A 20,043-nucleotide genomic window follows, 5' to 3' on the forward strand; every position below is an offset into this window, starting at 1 on the left:
TAGCCTCTTCTCTCTACCTCTTCAACTCTTTTATTTCCAACTCTAGGCGTTTATTTTTGCAAGAGTTGAAGGCACACATATTTTCCAAGGAGATGCAAGTCTCCCTCTCTTCATCATACAACTCCTTGACATCCTCTTCTTCCTCTCTTTCCTTTAGGGCCTATTTTAATGAGGTTACCTCTGTATTAATGATGGTCATTACTCTTATTTGTTCCATGTTGTAGTCTATGAAGAGGCAACCTTTTCTTTTTCAATCTCTGCAAGTGTGGCCTTTTTATCTTCGATTGCCTTGTGGAGTTGGCATTGAAATTATTTCACCAGTTTGTCTTGATTTTCATTATGGCACATGGTTGAATGTACCAAAGTGGTTGACACATCTAAGCCGGGTACCTTTGGCCCTTAGTGTGACTCTGTGTCTACTGCTGTTGCTGGTCTCTTGGTTTCTACAAGAGGGGCTCTTTTGCTAGGTGCAAGAGAAATTGCTTGCAGTTTGCTAACTAGGTACTACACCCAGGCCATGAGATTACTTTCATTGACTGCCCCTTTTGCAATACCCTATGTTGGGGTGATTGTTGGTGTGGCCACGAGTGGTGGGATTGGTTGTAACTAGGCTTTACCCTTGCCTTTCACCACCGGTCTTGGTCCCGCTTCTTTCATTGTTGTGCTTGTGCTTCGCACCTACTCCCTTGCTGGGCTCACCATTGCTAATTCTCAAGATCGGGATGGTTGCTCCAATGATCTCGAAAGGGCAAGGGTAATCTCCTCTTCTTCTTGTTACGTCAACCTTCATCCTCTTATTGCCTCCTTCTACACTCTTCTTCTAGCCTCTTTGACTCCTCCACCCTTTGTAACTCTATGTTTCCCTCAATGGTGGAGGGCGGCTTTTGTATGGGGATTTTGAGAGTGATCTTTCTTCTTCCCCCTTGGCTTGAGAGTTCTAAGCGTTACTTCTCACTACCTATCCTCTCTCTCAAGGCTTCTTATGGTTGAGGTGGTTAGTCATTCTCATTTTCATTAATGATTCTTTCTATGTTAACTTGTTGCTCTTTATGGGTTTCTTCTCCCTCATTTTCTCCTTCTAAAATCGATATGGTCATGTTTAGTGGGGTGGGAGAGCAATGTTCCTCGTGGATTGGTGATGGCTCCTCATAGATTGGTGATGGCTTGGGGGTCTTCTCTACCAGTTCTCTTTCTGCCTCCCCTAGAGCTTCCCGGATAATAGCTATTAACACTCCTTCAAAGCCTATAGTTGAAGCCTTGGAGGCCAATTGTTTGCTCTTGGTCTTTGTAGTGGTAGGCGGGGACTCTCCTCCTACTACCATTAGTGTTGCGACTAGTACCTTTGTTGAGGCCTGTATTGTTTTTTGGACATAGGCATTCCAATTCACCTTGTCCCCATGGCATTGGCTACAAGGCTTTCCAGCAATGGTACACCGATTCTATTTATAAGGGCATTATATCTCTGGCTTTAAAAAGTGTGTGGATCATTTTAGCCCTTGTTGTAGCTGAGTGGTGGGGTCTAAAAGATCAGCTTTCTAGGATGATTCCATCATTGGTGTATACCCTTCTTTCGTCCCTTCCTAGCATTCCATACACATCCCTGTTGGTCTCTTTTCTAGCTTCTTTGCTAGCCCCAGTGCCTTCTCTATAATCTATAGAATAAGGGGAACCACCACACTTCTAGAGGTCTCACCTTTCCCAACACTCACCGTACCAATGTTCCTTTGGACATCGAAAGTCCTCACGAATTCACTATATTTATTATGCTCTATGTCTTTACCCACCTTTTCCAGGTACTTGGTAAGGCTACATCGCTCCAGCATCTGTGCTACCGCCTCTTTAGTTGTCTCACCAATCCTTTCAATTTGTGGATGCTATGATATTTCAATTGGTTGAATGCCCGGATCTCCATGGCTAATCCATATCTTCTATGCTCCTCCTCTAAGAAGGGGAGCCTATTGGCTTTATCCTATTGTCCTACCATTTTAGGTTCTTGCCACCACACAACATCCCATAGTTATTTTTCTTTAAAGGGTGTCTCTTCATGGAAAGTAAGATGACTAGAAAGATCATTGTTTGAAAATAAGAATTCTCATACAATGAGGAATATAACCCACAAAAACCCACAAATTAAGAATTGTCATACCAATAAATCCACACTTTTATTCTTTTCTTTTATAATTCAATTCCTATTTAGAGTTTTAATCCATTACTCACCTTCCTCCTAGAAAGGATGAAAATCCTTCCTAGCATTATGGAAATCAAAGTGTATGGGAATTCATCATGTCTGTGGTGTGCCTTACTTTTTCAAGAACCAGTCACAAAACTTGGGGTTATATTCAAGAGTTGCATAAAAATTCAAATCCCATGGGAAAAATGCCCACTTGCATGATGCAAGTCAATACATCAGTCAAGAGGTCACCTGAGTTGAGCCGAGTTGCAATGTGGGGTTCCTCCTCCATTAGAATCTTATCCAAGCATGGGTGAAGCATGGCATGGTCTTCTAATGGCTGTTTCTTGGTTATGGCCAACACTCTAAATGAGGTGGGTGCCACATAGGTCATGTTTTACTCAAAAGTCTTGATGGAACATCATTGCTTCACATTAGTCATGATTTGGTATCCCTCTTGGGTCCATGAAAAGTGCAAATTATATCATTGGCATATGAAATTGGACTAAGATTCAACGAGTTGTTGGAGTTCAGAAAGTTCCTGGGATGGCATGGAAATTTTACTTTTTTGATAAGATGTGATCAAGCATCGGCTCACGGCCTTTTCTCGTGAGATTTCATTTCCAATCATCTCATTTGCGATAGTGAAAGTTTTAATAAATATGAATTTTTATTCTCCCCAAGAATACGGTAAGGAACATACCTCTTTTGCTAACAGAACATCAAGTAGGCCTAGGTCTAAACATTCATAACTTCTAGCAAATAGTGTAAAAGTTGAATCCAACCATCTGATGCATGTAGCCAAGTCATCCCCTATATCCATGGCCATATTGGATGCCGCTTTAAGAATAGATCATCGTGGTGGTGGCAGCTTAAGGTTTTCTAGTGGCTTGGGTTTAGTTGAACAAGAGAAGTTAACGCAGGGCACTTCCACTGGAAGATTCTCAGTGGGTGTGATAGGGTTGGATTTGCGAGATTTGCAATTTGATTGTCGGGTCTCTTGGTGATTATGTTAGAGTCTTTAGGCAGGGCCTTTCTTTGTTTCTCATGGACTTTTCGTTGAGCTTTGGGTCAATAGACCATTTGAGTACTCAAGGATTGAGCACCCTCTATTTTAGTTCTTCTTTTCCTCTATTTCGATTGATGTTGCAAAAGCTTGGTTTTTGGGGCCTGAGATTGAGGATTCAACTTAGCATTTGTGAGTTTGGGAAACCACACGGATGTGTTACCCTCATAGTATCCTTAGTCTTGCAACAATGCTTTCAAAACCCAGCGCTACTCAGTCACATGTGCACTATAGGAGTTCCAACTTCACCATTTATATTTAGGTCTAGAGCATGAGGTATGGAAACTACACATTCCCAATGTTTGAGGTTTGTGAAACTATGGTCTATGCTTTGAAACCCACTTGAGTGTTTGAGACCGTGGTTCTTTGATGCGACAAGGTAGGTACCATGGAAGCACATTGGGATGTACTACTCCCCTCCTTAGGGTGGTGGATACTAGGTTTAGCTATAGGTGGCAGCATAGGTTTTGGGACAACTACGGTGCCCTTGCTAAAAGCCGTTACGATTCCAACGTGCCCAATGGCAAGGTGGATGCACTACAAGTCGTAGTCTACATTGCAATAAACTTTTCTTTTGAACGCTCATCCTAGTAGTGACTCCTTACCAGCACCTTGCTTGTTGGGTAATAGGGTGACACGTAGAAAACCATGAGTGGACTCTCGGTCTTGATAGAAACCATTAGCTTGCATTTTCCCAAGAATGGGTAGAATTGCCTTTCAAAGGGGCTCAATTTTTCATTTTTTGGTTGCAATTGGGGTTGACCCAAGGGATTCCTGTGTTCATGCATTAAGATATTGGTGTCTAGTCCCTCGTCAATTGGTTCATCAAGGGTGTATACCTTTTGGGAGGTTACGGTGATCCACAAGTAGGTTGGTGCTACTATTTTTTTATCTACATCCTTGAGTTGTGTTATGGTCACAACCTCACTTTTGACAGTGGTTCTACCATCAAAGGTTCGTGAAGTAGTTGTGATGGAGGGTAGTATTTTTTGATGCCATGTCAATTGAAGAAACCTATACCCTAACCTTCTAGGGTTTCTAGTTCCACATTCCCCGTTCTACTGACATTACGAACCTTGAAGGATCCCAATTCCCTAAACTTCATTTTCTACTTGTTTTCCTTTGAGAGAGTATAACAATACTAAATCTCCTTGCCCAAAGTCTTGTTTCTTAACATATTTGTCAAACCAACTCTTGCGGTGTACCTTTTCGTAGATTAGAGCATGGGTTGCAATCAAATGGGTCTCATATAGACGTTCTAGCTCCACTATACAACCTGTGGAGATTACTCATAAATATATGTATGTATCATGTGGGTTCAACATAAGGGATTTTTAAAATACCATTTTTACACATTTTTTTAAATATAGAAGGGTCCCATATAAAGAGGCTACTTACAAATTGAATAGCAAAATATAGAGGGTATATATATAGTGAATTACCCAAGCTAGACAATTTGTTCAGGCTTCTTGGCCCTCCCATTGCTCTTAGGCTATCATTCCCAAGCTCGAAACAAAGAATTACACCCGCAAAGTAGCTTTGGTTTTGTAGGTTAACTTGAATGGAGTCTATCATGTAGCTATTTTGTAGGCCATTCGATATGCCCATAAAGCTGTGATAAACTTGTTGTCCCAGTCACTGTGTGAGGCAGAGACAACTTTTATTAGAATACCTAACAAGATCTTGTTTGTGGATTCATCTTGACAATTGGATTGGAGATAATATAGAGAGGACTTCCTATAGATTATTAGGAAGATGGATAACAAGTGAGTAATCACTTCGTTGATAAAGTGTCTGCCTTGGTCACTAGCCAACTCTATGGGACAATTGGACCCTGAGATTAGTTGCTTCGAAAGAAACTTCCTTGTGGTCCTTTCATCATTTTTGTGAGTTGCTCGAGCATACCCACTTGGTGAGATAGTCTGTGGGTGGAAACAATGATGTATTTGTCCTGAACACAATATTAGTGAGTTTGGGGATCTCCCAAAATTCCCATTTCTTGAATACTAAAAAAGTGGCACCCAAATAACATGCCCATAAGTTTCTCAAACCATATGATGTGACCTATCATTGGAAAGCACTTGAAAAATGAAATCTATTGAGCTATAGAGGCTTGATTTGGAGTTATAGTGTTCAAGTTATGACAAATCCAAAGATTTGATCACGTGTCCCAAACTTATGGAAAATTCCCATATTCCCCAATATGGTGTTCTTGGATTATTGAGTTGCATGGTTGACTGGGCCAATGAAATCGATTCTCTATTTCTTAAATGGTTGGTGTGCAATCATTGGGGTCAATTCCATTTTGTCCTTATGAGTAAGGACTTTACCCTGATGGCACTCATCGCAATGCTTTACTGACTTAGTTGTGTCGAATAATGTTGGCCACCATAATTGGGGCTGGAGCACCTTGCATGCGGTAGTGTCCCCACAACTAAAGTGCCATCCTGCTATTCCATTATGTACTTCTTTGAGTATCTCATATACTTCATACTTGCAAACACATCTCCTTAAAAGTCCATCCTAGTCCTACCCGATGATATGGTTGACCTACAATCAAGTGATATGGTTGGATCGTCATGATGAGTCTTTTTACTCTAGTTTTCTCTATTGGTCAATGCGGTAGTCCATTCTTGAGTATGTGGACTATGTCATCCACACCCAATATGGCATGAAGTCTTGCTGTGAATAATTCTCGTTTGTCGGATTTTTTAAAAGGTGTGCATCCGGTAGGTCATCACTAATTCCTTGTCCACCACAACCTCTCCTATGGGTATTCGAGGCATATGATCTACCATATAATGTTGTTTTCCATTGTGTATGACCATAGAGAAGTAAAGTTCAAGAGAAAAAGTAATTATCGAGCAATGCATCCCATTGTGCAAGGTTTATTCATAAGATAAAGCAATGCGTGATGGTCCACAAATAAGGTAAAGGATGTCGCTAGAAGATAGTGTCTAAACTTTTTTATTGTGAATACCATTGCTAACCCTTCTCTCTTTGTTGTGGACTAGTTCATTTCCATCTCAATGAGCTTTTTGATTCTAGCAAAACTCACTAGATAGTCTAGGTTATATTCACCAAGTTGGCATAATACTTCTCCCATTGTAAATCTCGATGAATCAATGTGCAGGTGAAAGGTGATGGACCAATTTGAGGCTCTTAAGATAGGAGGTTAGAGTCTATTTAAGCCTTTCATAGGCATGTTAACATTCTTGGATCCACTCAAATACTATCAGTAGCTTATAAAAAGGTCTAGCAATCAATGCATAGTTCAATACAAACTATTGGTAGTATCTTGTGTGGCCTAAAGAACATTGAACTCTCTTGAAGTTGGTCGGAGGGAAAATGTCTATAATCTCCTTGAATTTAGAAAAGTTCGTGGCTATCCCATTCTTTGACACAACATGCCCTAAGATGCAACCATGCTTTATCCAAAACTGGCACTTTAAGGGGTTCAATGAGAGACCATATTTTCGATACTATTCAAAGACTATTCGGAGCTTTTCCAAGTGGTCTTCCTAGTTAATGTGGACCATTTCTTGAGCATGTCCTTGAAAATGACACACATGAGGCACTAAAAGGTAGCAGGAGCATTAGTCAGTCCAAATGGCATGAGTATGTAGGCAAACACCCCCATTCGGTGGCGAATGTTGTCTTGTGCCTATCGTCGAGATGAACTTGCACTTTGTTATAGAATGATAAGCCATCTAGAAAGCTGTAGGCTTCCTTTCCTACCACTATCTCTAGTATGTGTTTCATGTATGGTAGCGGACAATTGTCTCATTTGGTGGTGGCTGCATTGACCTTCTTATAGTTTACATACACTCGAATCTTCCCATTCTTTTGCATGATGAGTATGACTATGGGTGATACCCAGTCCGTATGCTCTATCTCGTAAATGAATCTTGCCTTCAACAGTTTATCAATCTCTTGTTGAAGGACATGGATCTAGAGCATGACTGTAGCTATGGATATTGGAATGTAGTAACTAGAACCACGACAACATAGGCAAATGACACTAACTGTTACTCGATTGAATTAGGTTCAAAGATAGAATGGTTGGACTCATAAACACAATCTTGAGTAGGACATGGCAGGGACTCACAGTGAAGTACAAAGTATAATAGCATTTTTTTCAAAGGTGAACCAAGTACATGCTTTTATAGCTTTTTAGCTTCTCCACTCTCCTCACTTTGCTTATGGGATACAACTCTCCTCATCCTACAACATACATCATTTGACCTATTTTCCAACAGTTCCGCTCAAATGATGAATTCCTACACTTGTTGGCTCCCCGCCCACATGATGACATGGTCTGAGACACTAGCTCATGGGTAGCCTAGTCAAGTCAAGCTTAAAATTTTACATTTTTGGCAAGGGTTGTTTTTCAATACAAATCCACTAAGGGAAGGAAAACCTCCACCATGGGAAAAACATGATCCACTATGGGAAAGATATAATGAAAATTTCCTTAGAATAATCTATCAAAGTTTTTAATGGTGGCAGAAGCATTATCTTCTTCTTCTCCTTTATTAATAAACTGACCTTGATGGTGATCATCTTGCACCTATTGTGCTCTTTCCTTGTGGAAGCATTCACTAGCTACATGGTAAGTCTTGCCACAGTAATGGCAAATAATTCGGTCCTTGTTGCTGTTGGTGGTGAATCCTCAACCACGTCCTTTTGCTGCATAAGTACCCTTGGTGTACAAGAGGTTATCCCTTGAGCTAGTTTCTTTTACATCCTTGATTTTAAATTTACTTTCTCCATCAAGTAGTGAGTGCTCAATGTCTTTGAGTGAGAGATTGGGAATATTACTTAGTGTGGACACAAGATTCTCATACGCTTCATGATTAATACTAGCAAGTAGCACTGCTATTGCCTCATCCTCATCAATGTTCTTTTTAAGAGTTGCAAGCTGAGTTTTAAGGCTATTGAACTTATTGCTGTGTACAATCATAGACAAAATGTCTTTAACATACAACTTATAAAACTACATGAGTAATTTTACCTTTGAGTTCTTTACTTCTGTACCAAAGATCTTGTCAAGCTCTTTGCATGCTTTCTTTGCATCCCTGATGCCACAGATGTGGTGTAATACATCATCTGATAAACCCCAGGCAATCATACCTAGAGCTTTGTTGTTCATCTTTTCCATGCCTTTGTCTTAGGCTGGACTTCAGCAACACCTTCATCCTTCTTGTCATCTACATCTTCTTCCTCATCTTCAAACAAGTCCCACAAGTCTTTCTGCATGAGGTGGTACATGGTCTTCTTCTTCCATGCATGAAAGCCTTATCCATTGAACTTGGTTATTTGTTCAAGCTCTGCCATGCTAATCATCTTTAGCAAAAGAGTTGTAGTTCAATGTGTCAAGAGACATAAGAAGATCAATTTCAACTGACACTAGTTGAGTATCAAGAGATACTAGTTATGATGAGCTTGATTGTTGAGTATCAAGAGATATATAATCAAGAGATACTAGTTATGATGAACATATAGGTATGAATGACAGAGGTTTCAATAGGATAGGAAGAGTAAATAAATGAGGTGAGAGAGAAAGCTTGGTTTGAGACAAGCTATGGTTGTCTCTGCTAGGGTTCTATACCAATCTAGTTTTTCAACTCGTATCTGCGCAACAAGTGGTCTATCTACGCCAAGAATCAATGAGAAGGTAGCTTATATGATAGGTTAAGAAAGCCCTATGGTCACATAGTGTTTTGCTTCACGTGCTAGATAAACCGACTATACAACCAATGAAAAGCACATATCTACAGACAATGACGAATTTCAACAATGCAGGGTGTTGTGATTGACAATCTCGAGCTTTATCAAGCCAGACATGTGCACCCTACCTAGAAGGATGTTTTCCAAGAAGAAATCACAGAAAAATATGGTGTGTCGAGAGAGATCCAAGAGCTCCAAGGAAGGTAGGTAAAGCTTGGCTGTGGACAGATAGCAGGAAGGAGTGTAAAATAAGAGATGAGATTAAAGGCTTAAGCTAGATTGACAAGATGCTATGAGAAGCTGGGAAAAGAACTAATCTATGCTTGAATGGCTCCAATACCATGTTGAAGGACATGGATCTCGAGCATGACTGTTGCTATGGAGGTTGGAATGTAGTAACTAGAACCATGACAACATATGCAAATGACACTAACAGTTACTCAATTGAATCAGGTTTCAAGATAGAATGCTTGGACTCATAAACACAATCCCGAGTAGGACATGATAGGGACTCATAGTGAACTACAAAGTACAATAGCATTTTTTTGAAAGGTAAACCCACTTTTATAGCTTTTTAGCTTCAAGACTCTCCTCACTTTGCTTATGGGATACAACTCTCCTCATGCTGCAGAATACATCATTTGACCTATTTTCCAACATCTCCTCCTTTACGGCTTATGCATACTTAGGATTCATTGCATATGGTTATTGCTTGACTGGTGCTATGTCAAGGGTCAGGGAAATATTGTCACGATACTCAGATTTATTCCCTTCAGTTTGTCTAAAGACCATACAAACACATTTGTGAATTCCCTTAGGATATTTATGCGATCATGCACTCTCAGTTAGGTTGTCCACTATGTACACTGGTCAAGGCTTGTCCACCCCTCTCACCAAGTTGACCTCCTTCACTTTGGCTTTTGATGGGTTCACTTGCGTACCCTTTCAATTTGGCTCCTACCAACACCACTATTCTATCACCCTTTTTATACATCGTGAAGCTCTTGGGCATGTCCTAGGGTTTCTTTTTCCATTTAGCTTCTATCGACCTTGAATGTTTCCTTTTTTCCTCCTTTAACCTCCTACGCCTTAGGCGGACTATCAATTCTTGCCAAAGTGCGAGGTTTTGTCTAGGCCGTTTTCCCAATGACAATGTCACAGGAGTTGTTATAAGTGTGGTTAGCAAGTTTCCATCTCTCTTTCCCTTCTCTGCTTCATGGACTCCTTGCCATTGTCCTTAAACGGTTTGTGTATTGTTGACCCTATCATTTTGCCCATGCAGCTATTCATGTCGTGGGACGGTCTCTCTTGCTCTCAAATATGTGGGTGAGACTGGTGGGCTCATGGTTGAGAGCTCCTCAATCTCTTCCTTAACTATAGGTTACCCATCTTAAAGGTGAGCTTGCGCTTCTTTTATCCACTCCTTGACCTTATCTACAACCTTCAACTAGTGGTTGGGATCAGGGAACTCTCTAACCTTAGGGATTCCCTTCTCCCTCATCTTAAGAGCAGATGTTTTTGTGCTTCAGCATCTGTAATTTTCTTTCCTTTGGTTAATGTGGTCTTACTCTTGGTCTTGAGCATTATTTTTACATCTATTCTTTTTTTCCTTTATCGTGGACTCTTCTTCCCTTATATGGAGAATGCATCTAGGTTGCTAGGTCTAGGTAGTGAGATATCAGCTTGCTTCTTTTGAGCTCTTGTCATGAATTTTAGGGGAATATGTATAGCATCATTGTCGTGGGACTCGACACAAAAAGCTTGAGTGGCACAAATGGTACAATTGTTGAGCTAGTGGAGGTCTTTTGCCTAGGGCAATCAACAAACAAATGTGTGGCTCCACATTCGGGGCACCTCATGTTAGTCTTCTCTCTATTTTCTTGCTCCGTTTTAGAGCAGAGAGACGAAATATTAAATCAAGAAACAATTATAATCTCACAAGAGGACACATAGTCAGAACCAATTCACCAACCTTTACTTGTTTGAAGGTGTCCCTTTCCACACTCTACACATAGGAGTCATTGTGGTGGTAACTTCTCTCGTCTCAAGTTTTCTAATAGATATTGTTCTTATTGCAATAGAAATGGTCACACTTCAGATGATTGTTGGGCAAAACAATATGATGAAGAACATGGTATTCCAAATAAAGAACCACATTTATCCAGATATTATTCTCCTTGTGACTACTGCAAAAAGAGTAATCATCCAACTCATCTATGTTTCAAGAGGTGTTTTGACTCTAGATTGTAATAGAGAATATGGTGCTATACATCAATACTATTGAAGAAGCAAATTGTGTGACTTATTCTATATCTCTGGAAAGGATTCTTCATGTTCATGATGGATCTCTTTTTACTATTGATTCTAGTGCTAGGGAAACATGACATATCAGTCTCAATGGTTACATAATTATCATTCTATTTCTGAGAAGAAATTGGTTTATCTTGTTGATGACACAACAACCTACCAAGTCAAAGGTATAAGTGATGTATATCTCTCTACTCTTTCTTCAACAAGAATTTTGCGTTGAATTTTACATGTCCCAAATCTACAAAGGAATCTTCTTTCAGTGGCAAGACTTATGGATATTCGTCTCTTTGTTGGTTTTGACCAGACCAAGTGTCACATTGAGAAAGATTGCCAAACCATAGTTGTTGCTCCTCGAAATGGTAATCTTTTTTAGTTATCTTCAAATGAATATGTTGCAAATGTTGTTAAACATGGCATCATCACTTTGTTCACTCTTATTTTTTTAAGCTTGTTGATCTTTATCAGTGTGACCTTGTTCAAGGTATGGAATTCAAAGCTCGTCCTCATATGAGTGTTTGTGAATATTGTGCACTTGGAAATCATTTTTGCAAACCCTTTTCCATTTTCACCGTAACTGATTCTAGAGATTTGTTGGATCTTATTCATACTGATATTTGTGGACTTTTTTCTCCATCAAAATATCAATATCGGTATTTCCTGACTTTTATTGATGACTTCACAAGATACACCACTTTTTTTTCTCTTGTGAAACAAATTAGAAGCCTTGTTATCTTTTAAGAAATATCAAAAAGTTACAGAATATATGGTTCCTTACTCTCCTCAATAGAATGGTATTGTTGAATGTAAAAACATGGCTATTCTCAATGCCATGCGATGTATGCTCATTCATTCTGGCTTATCTCGATGTTTCTAGGCTGAAGTAGTATTTGTGCAAAATCATCTTTCTACAAGTGCTCCTTTTGGTAAAATACCAATTACTACTTAGATAGGTGAAACTCCTTTTGTTTCATATTTTCGAACCTTTGGATGTATTGATTGTATTTATGTACCCAAAGAGACTCACAAAAAAACTTGGTCCTCCCGATTTGAAAGCTATTTTCATTGGATATTCAAAATTTTCTAAGGGATACAAGTTTTATGATCCATCTTCAAGAAGATATTCATAAGTTGTGATGTTATTTTCAATGAGCAACTTATGGCAGCACACATGGTCACAGGAGGATGCTAGGCAAACATGGTCACTAGAGGACGTTGATGATACAAAGTCATTACTCACTTATTTTCCTTTTCTATATGATGATGAACCTCCTTTAGAGGATAATATTGACTCTTCAAATCAAGATTCACAACCTGCACCTATTATTGCGTTGATGATGACCTTGGCGTTGATCTTCCAATTGATAATGAGCATTCAAAAAATGGGAATTGGGAGATTCCCAAACTCACTAATATTGTGTTTAAGGGTTAAAATAAGAATCTTCCTCTAGAGGTTCCTCCATAAAGTGCACTCGAGCTTCACTCGGTGGATGGGTAACAATAGGTGTTGGAGGTCTAGAGATTCCCATAGGGTTGATATCTATCCTTGAGGAACAGCTGGCTTTGAATCGTTGGGTGCACGAAGGGCCAAAGGGGTTGTCTAACCCCTAGATAGCATGATTGCATGTGTAAGGTTGTTGGTAAGCCAATCATCTTCGCAATCAACAGTGCATGGTGTCATGCTCAAAGCTTCAACAATTGGCAGAAGGCCTTGATCTGGAATCAGGGCACTCAGATGGCATGTGATTCCCTCCCTCCATAGTGTACACACTACAAGTGGGGTCACATAGGTCTTTGTATTGACTTTTGCAATCTAGTCACCTCCTCTTTGAGATCGGCTATAGCTTTGGTCTAGTCAACACTTTTCCTTTTCTCATGTTCATTAGAGATTGCTCATTCACTAATTGCTGCCATTTTCTCAGTGTTCCTAATGGCATTGCTACCTTGTTGCACCATCTAAAAGCTTATCTCCCTAAGCAAATCCTCTACCCATATAGCTTCCTCTCAAAGACTCTCACAAGTATGTCCCTTTGCATGTTTGAGTTGCTTGCTAGGGCCTCATATATTTCTTCATTGCAGATTCCCGTTAATGAATACGGTGGAGATCACTCTCTCATTGGGTTGCTTTGCTGCATGTATCCTCTTATAGAGGCTTCTTACATGGGTGAGACATAGTCTCGTATGTCCTCTTTGTCTTTTTGAATAACATTCATCAACTTAAAAATGAGTTTATGTAAGTATCCTGCCTACGAGAATCTCTTGATAAAGAGATCCTTCAACTGGGTGAAGTCATTACATTTAGCATTGTCTAGATTGGTGAACCAAGTCCGCGTCCCTTGTCTCCCAACAAGCAAAGACCAAGTGCCCATGCCCACTGAGTGGAATCCATGAGGCTATCAGCCTCACATACTTTCTCAAACTACTCGATGAAGTTGCATGGGTCATTCCCCGCCTGGTATTTCTCAAGTTACTTTGCAAATATGGGTATTTTCATTTCACTCCTGGTATTTGGGGTAACTCCCAGCCTAGCTAGCAATGATGCCACCAAGGCTACCCCACTTTGCTTAGTGCTAGTAGTATCTAGCAATCTCTTGGTGAGTAGCTTGATTAGTGTAAGATCGGCTTCTAGAGCTCTCTCCCTATGAGCATTGTCTCCCATTCTATTCCTACATGATATGGCTAGGATCCTATGAAGCTCATTGTGAGCTCTCTCTCATGACACAGCCTCTAAGCCTTCTACTCTTGACTATAACTTGCCACATGAATTGCAATGCCATCCTTGCCAGTCTCCTCTCTTCCTCAAGGTCACCTATTATATTTGCCACTAATATTCCATGGTAGGCTATCCTTTTCTGCTAGTCGTATTGTGTGAAAAGTCATTGGATGTCGTCGGGTGCTCAACCATGCTAAGGTCAAGTAGACAATTCTCATTCGAGATGGTGCCTACCATAGTAGCTGTGTCCTAACCCACTAGTGCATCTATGAGGTCAACTAAGTTGGCTAGAGATGTATCCCTAATCTTGGTGAGCCTTTGGGAGCATACCTGAAATGGATGAATGCGTCAAAGTCAAGGATCATAGGTGCTATAGCGTGCAAACATGTCACTCCCTATCTCTCTCCTACAAGCTCTCTCAATCTCCTTGAATGCAAATGAGCTCTCTCTTTTCCTTGTTTCACCTTTTGTGATCTCTGTTTCTCCCCTTACCTTGTGTTTTTCCTTCCTAGACCTACAAAATCTAATTTCTTTCTTCCCCTATTTCCTTGTTTCATGGTTAATTAGAGAGTTATCTTTTCCTTATTTTTCCTTATTTTCCAAACCTTAGTGTCTCAAATATGATGCAAGACACACAACTCCTACTCTAATCAATGCACATAAAGCTTCCTACACCTAAACTAATCCACAAAAGAGATCAAATAGCCTCCAAGTCCCTTGCTTGGTACCTAAACCAAGTGCCATTTTGAAGTTAAACTCTTACTTCATTACTCAATTTGAAGAACGTAAGCACTCAAAGCTTGAATCTCTTGGTCCTAGCAATGGAACCAAAATGTTGGAGCTTCTCGCTTGACCGTCAAGACCCACGGACCGCTTTTTGCTTTAAGTGTTTCAAGCCAAGTGCAATGGCTACCTCTCACATAGTTGTATATGTTCTCGTGCCTATGAGTGTAGTTCGTCTACTAATTTTGATGATCATAAACCTCCTTAACCTCCAAAGAAGTTTATGATCCAATATTGTATATGGAAGCTATCAATTCGTCTCAAAGGGATCAATGGCAAGAAGCTCGTCGAGTTGCCTCCTCCCTCAAGCACTCGGGTAGCTCTATGATCCAAGGTGCAAGCTCAAGCAAGCTTGATCCTCAAGCTCCATGCTCCATGCTCCATGCTCCATTGTTGCATGTGACACAAGAGAAGGGAAAAGAAGAGAAGAGAAGATGGAAAGCTTCTCCACCACAGTTCCTCACTCTCACACACTCACTCCCTCACACTTCCTCTCTCAAGCACAAGCTCAAGCAAGCAAGAACAAGAATACAAATTGCACAAGGGAGCCTGGCACTCTTTTACAAAATGAATTACAAATGCGCCCAACGCTTTATTCGCTAGAATATTTTGTGCACTCGTTATTGTGCACTTCCTTTTGCATTAAGGCTTTTCCTACATTTTTTTGAGCTTGTCTTTCTTTTCCACTTTTCTTGCCTTGGCCTATCTTTCATTTCCGAATTTTTGGGGCCTTTCTTTCTTAGACTTCTTTTTGGGGTGTAACATGCATTAAGTAAATGCATGAAAAAATGGGAAAAGGGATAGGGGATTAGAGATAAAGTTGGTTAAACAAGCAACTTGAGAAGCCCTAAGTGCAGTCTAGTGCATGTGAGTGCATATATATTTTTATTTTTTCTCTTCTTTTCTTCTTTTTTCACTTTTTTGTTTGTTTGCTTTTTCTCATCTTTTTTTGTGTGTTTTTTTTTCTACTCTCTGTCTTCAATAATACATTGTTGGATAACTTGGCTAGAAACCTCACAAAAATCCAAGTGGAAGTACAAGAGATCGAAAGGCTGATAAGAAGATAGTAAACATAGCTCACAAGAATGGAGCTATGTGCATGATTGTGCACAAGGAAGATAAAGTAGTGTTCTTGGACATTAAAAACCCATTACCTTATTATTGATGAAGTGATAGTTAATGAAGAACTAAACTATTGATGAATAATTATGTGCTAGTTGAGGAAGTAATTTGCAACTTCTCCACAAGAAGTAGATGAACATTATACATTGTATAGTCAAGGGATGTTTGCATTGATGAAATCGAGGACCACATTGTGGATGGATAGCTACTGTCTCTGATGATCTTGTTGTCTTAATGTTACGAAAGCTTTGAATCTTCAGAGAAAGTTGCAATTGTTGACCATTTTGGCTTCAAAGCTTGAGTTTTTGTTGCATTGATTTTTGTCACCTTACATTTCTTGCATTCACTTGGTCAAACCTTGAGAGTACTAGGCGGTGGGTTCAAATATAAAATATAGAAATAATTAATCACAACTTTGTTGCTCTATACCACTATACCTGAAATAGAAGTTAGTGCATGTATCTTGGATCTTACCCTCGCATAAGATGGAATGTTTTTCCAAAAGTTAGAGGGTATTTAGTTTGAGGGATTTCATCTCATGTCAATGTAATATATTGAGTGAAAGAATAAAGAATGTACAAGTTAACTGGGATTACTATAGACAAATGTTAGCATTTTGCAGTTTTACGAATCCACCAATTCTAAAAATTCAAGTTGTACTCTAATTCAGCGAAAGCATCTTTAGTTGGGGCTTAGTAACCAGTCCACAAATGTAGGTAATTAAATCACTAAGCAATGAAGGTCTTGTAAAGCAACTAGCTATATGAAATTCCTCTTTAATCAGAATTTATGAATCAATGATAATATTTTAGTTGTAATGGCATGTTCAAATTTTGAGCTAGGATAATAGAGCTCACTAAAATGGTCTCATAGCAAGTTGAATCTCATTTTGAAGTGTATGGATTGTATGTTGTTGCTCAGTTGTTGTCATAAGAGGACTACGATCACAAGGATGGTTAAGTCAACAAGAAAACCTTTATTGTAAGAATAGACTCGAGGAATCAGAATTTGGCTCAAGTTTATTAAGTACTGGTGGCTGATCATTGATTTTGGTCATAGAAGCGTACGAGGGAATAAGTTGACATGCCTACAATGGTTTATGAGGGAGGGTCTTAGCATATTCATCTTAAACCAAGAGGCTTTTGTGTAAGAGGTGTTTACTCTCTTCCCAAAAGTGGGATGCCGTTTGGAAGCAACCTATATCACCTCATTGTTAGCATGGCGTAAATCAATCATTGCGAATATCTTGGCATATGTAGTGATGGAATAAAATTGGAGTTTCATCCTATTTTAGAGAAATTGAATTTCTTTACCAAATGATCAACCATGGTACTTAGTGGTTAGCATACTAGCTAAGGCTACACGCCAAAAGGAAGGTCACATTTAGTAAGATTGATTCAAAGGTGAGTCCGAGTAAACTCCTTTAAAGATTTTGGTGATTTGGCTAGCTCAACTACTAGGTCTTAACTAGAGGGTTGAGCTAGTAGGGACATCTATAACTTTAGACTCAGTGTTTGAAGTCTCAAGCCTAATGCTTTTAGCTAGTATAACAGTTGTAGTAGAAGGTTACAATACTCTACTTCCCATCATTGGATGAAGAATCATTCTTTGTGGTACAATGAACAGTTAATTAATTAATTAATTAATTAATTAACTTGTTAAATTATTTACTTAATTAGTTAATTGCTTATTAATTAATTGAATAATTTAAAAGAGTTGTTGATTAATTTAAAAAAAGAAAGCGTGTTTTTAACTACGCACACACACACACACACACACACACACACACACACACACACACACACACACACACACACACACACACATGGAGGTGGGGCAGAAATTTTTGCCCCCCCTGTGCCCCCTTATTACTACGTGGACAAAAATTCAAGTTCCCCCCCCAAAAAAAAGAATTTATTGAGTTAATTAAATACTCTCCCCCCCAAGAAAGTTGAATTAAATTAGCTACATAATTAGTTAAATAATTATTTAAATTAGTTAAAATTTTAGCTCATAATCTATCAATAAATTAATTAGTTTAATTTAATTAGTTAATTGCAAAAAATTATCGACTTAGTTGTTGAACTAATTAATTGAATTCGTTAATTTAATTCTGTTAAGTTAATTCAATTAGTTAAATTCAAAACTAATTTAATCAGTTAATAAATTAAGTGAAAATTTTAGTAATAATTAGTAATTTTTCTAGTTAATTAATTTAATTATCTAATTAATATTATTGATAATTAAAAATATTAATTAAATAAATTAGTTAGAGTTTAAGTAGCATTTATCAATCCATAATTTTTTTAACTCATTTAGATAGTTAGTTAAAAGATTATCAACTTAGTTAGTTAATTAGTTAATTAAATTATTGAATTTAATTTAATGAGCTAAATTCAAATTTAGTTTACTTAGTTAGTTTATTTGATTAAGTAAACGTTTGATTCATATTTAGTATTTTAGTTAGTTAATTGATTTATTTAACTAGTTAATTTTGTTGATAGTAAATAATTTTTTAAATAATCAATCATTTATTCAATTAATTTAAGTGAATTAGTTCAAAAAATTGCCTCTTAGTTAGTTAATTAAGTGATATAATTTGTTTATTTAATTTAGATAATGAAATAAAATTAGATAATTCATTTTGTAGTTATTAAAGTTAAAAATAATTAAGAATTGGTAACTATTAACTAATTTATTAGTTCACTGTTAGTTAAAAACCAGTTAATAATTAATGGTGACGATTCATTAGTTCATAATTGGTAGTTAATAAATAATAATAAGTTAATCATTAGTTCATAATTAAAATTAGTAAATTGATAATTAGTACCTAGTAATTAAAATGTACTTAACTAATATTTTGCAACTAATAATTAATAACTATTAATTATTAATTAAAATTTAACTAGTAATTAATATCCATTCAAGTAGTTAATTATTTAATTACTTAATTAGTTTATTATTAAAGATTATATTGTTTAGGTTAGGTTAATGAATGCACTAATCATGGTGCCCCATTGGTGCCAAGCCACGAGGATGTGGGACCCAAACACCATGCGTAGTGCAGGCATAAGGAAAGCCTTGTATCTTTTTGTGCCAAGCGAGGCCTGTGACAGTGACACAAAGCAAAAAGTACAAGCCTCAAATTTTTTAGGCTAGGTGCATGACTACACTAATCATGGTGCCCCTTTGGTGCCAAGCAACGAGGACATGGGACCCGGACACCATGCGCAGTGCCTAGGAATAAGGAAAACCTTGTATCTTTGTGTGCCAAGCAAGGCCTAGGACACAGACACAAAGCAAAAAATCCAAGCCTCAAATTGTTTAGGCTAGGTGAATGACTACACTAATCATGGTGCCCCTTTGGTGCCAAGCCACGAGGGCATGGGACCCAAACACCATGCACAATGCAGGCATAAGGAAAGCTGTGTGTCTTTTTGTGCCAAGCTAGGATAGTGACTCAAAGAGGAAAGTGCAAGCCTCAAAATTTTTAGGTCATACGTAAGAGAAAACCACACACATTTGCATTTTTATTCCATTGCTAGATTGAGCTCGCCAATGTAATGCTTGTTACTAAAATGCTTGCCAATGTAATGCTTGTTACTAAAATGCTTGCCAATGTAATGCTTGTTACTAAAATGCTTGCCAATGTAATGCTTTTGAGATTTTCTTTCTTTGTTTCACATGGGCTTCAATGCATTATGTAATATTTTAATGCTCTTGTTTTGTCTCGCATGGTCTTCAATGATTTTTCCCAAACCAAGAGTGCTTAACATGCAATGTCATGAGTTACCAACTCATGACAATCGTTTTCTACCAATCATTTTCTACCAATGCTGCCACTAACAATCATTTTCTACCAAGCCACCAAATTTACAAGCTAAAAAGAAATACTATGTACATTGCTTTGGAATGAATACATGGCACACTTAACGCTACTACAAACACATAGCCCACTACAAACACACGATCATTTACATTGTTTATTATCCACTTACATTGCCTATTCTAAACATATAGTCACCACATTTCTTGTTAGTATCTCACAAGGTGCTAACCAACCCTACAAGGAAATAACTCACAATCGCACGTAACCTTGCTACTCACTTTGCATTACTAGTGACAATCATTCTCTATCAAGTGACCAACCCT

The sequence above is a fragment of the Lygodium microphyllum genome, chromosome 12 (genome assembly GCF_053477565.2).
Source record: "Lygodium microphyllum isolate KBCC chromosome 12, Lygodium_microphyllum_v1.1.10, whole genome shotgun sequence".
Taxonomy (NCBI): domain Eukaryota; kingdom Viridiplantae; phylum Streptophyta; class Polypodiopsida; order Schizaeales; family Lygodiaceae; genus Lygodium; species Lygodium microphyllum.